Source organism: Schistocerca nitens, chromosome 2 (assembly GCF_023898315.1).
Source record: "Schistocerca nitens isolate TAMUIC-IGC-003100 chromosome 2, iqSchNite1.1, whole genome shotgun sequence".
Taxonomy (NCBI): Eukaryota; Metazoa; Arthropoda; class Insecta; order Orthoptera; family Acrididae; genus Schistocerca; species Schistocerca nitens.
Window position 1 is genome coordinate 1,075,175,469 of NC_064615.1, and position 1,454 is coordinate 1,075,176,922.

At 47.2% G+C, this 1,454-nt stretch overlaps 1 non-coding gene across 1 annotated transcript; it reads left to right on the forward strand.

Moving 5' to 3' along the window:
- Positions 1–339: 339 nt before the first annotated feature.
- Trnas-cga (transfer RNA serine (anticodon CGA)) lies at positions 340–415 on the forward strand. Its single transcript has one exon. It is a non-coding gene; the product is annotated as a tRNA-Ser (tRNA).
- The last annotated feature ends 1,039 nt before the right edge of the window (positions 416–1,454 follow it).

A 1,454-nucleotide genomic window follows, 5' to 3' on the forward strand; every position in this document is an offset into this window, starting at 1 on the left:
CGGGTGCCCGCCGGGTTCCACGAACGTTCCGCTACGGCTGTAAACACCGGCTCCTGCGAGGCACCGGTGTTCATTATTGCGGCAAACAGGGTCTACTTTAGAAGAGGCAACGTCCGAGTAACTCATCGTTCTCAGCACCACTTTTCCGGTACCTCAAAGCGTACGAGATCCGCCCTGCTGAAAGCAGGCTGATGCCCTGCCACCGAAGACGTCACTGGCGACGAGGTATTGTGTCAAATACACTGCCAGGTAAAGGTTCACAGGACAGCTTCTGTGAAGTTTGGAAGGTAGGAGGCGAGGTACTGGCGGAATTAAAGCTGTGAGGACGGGGCGTGAGGCGTGCTTGGGTAGCTCAGTTGGTAGAGCACTTGCCCGCGAAAGGCAAAGGTCCCGAGTTCGAGTCTCGGTCCGCACACAGTTTTAATGTGCCAGGAAGTTTCATATCAGCGCACACTCCTCTGTAGATTGAAAATTTCATTCTATAAACACTGCCAGTTACTTATAAATGTATTTTAGACCAGAGCTACATTTTGATATTTTTACCGCATATACGTCAATAAGCTATTGACGATTTTTGGGTTATCCTGCTTTCTGTTTAACATAGTCTTGGGAAACGTAGTAAGAGATTCGGGCAATACAGGGGAGACTATCGTGCTTACCGTGGTGGTATATACAGATGATATTGTTATTATTGCGAGGACGCCAGGAGCAATGGAAGAAAAACCTTTACAGTCTTGAAACAGCTGCTAGAAAAATCAACCTACAGATAAACGAAGTACCGAGCGGTTCTAGGCGCTACAGTCTGTAACCGCGCGACCGCTACGGTCGCAGGTTCGAATCCTGCCTCGGGCATGGATGTGTGTGATGTCCTTAGGTTAGTTAGGTTTAAGTAGTTCTAAGTTCTAGGGGACTGATGACCTTAGATGTTAAGTCCCATAGTGCTCAGAGCCATTTCAACCACTTGAAACGAAGTACATGCATGTTACTAACATGGGAACCTCCCCATCGCATCCCCCTCAGATTTTGTTATAAGTTGGCACAGTGGATAGGCCTTGAGAAACTGGACACAGATCAATCGAGAAAACAGGAAGAAGTTGTGTGAAACTACGAAAAAAATAAGCAAAATATACGAACTGAGTAGTCCATGCGCAACATAAGAAACATTAAGGATATTGTGAGCTCACGAGCGCCATGGTCCCGTGGTTAGCGTGAGCAGCTCCGGAATGAGAGGTCCTTGGTTCAATTCTTCCATCGAATGAAAATTTTACTTTCTTTATTCTCGCAAAGCTATGATCCGTCCGTTCGTTCGTTCATTGACGTCTCTGTTCACTGTAATAAGTTTAGTGCCTGTGTTTTGCCAGCGCGCCGCAAAACCGTGCGATAAGTAGACGAAAGGACGTGCCTCTCCAATGGGCACCGAAAACATTTGCTCGCAAGGTCATAGGTCAACCGAT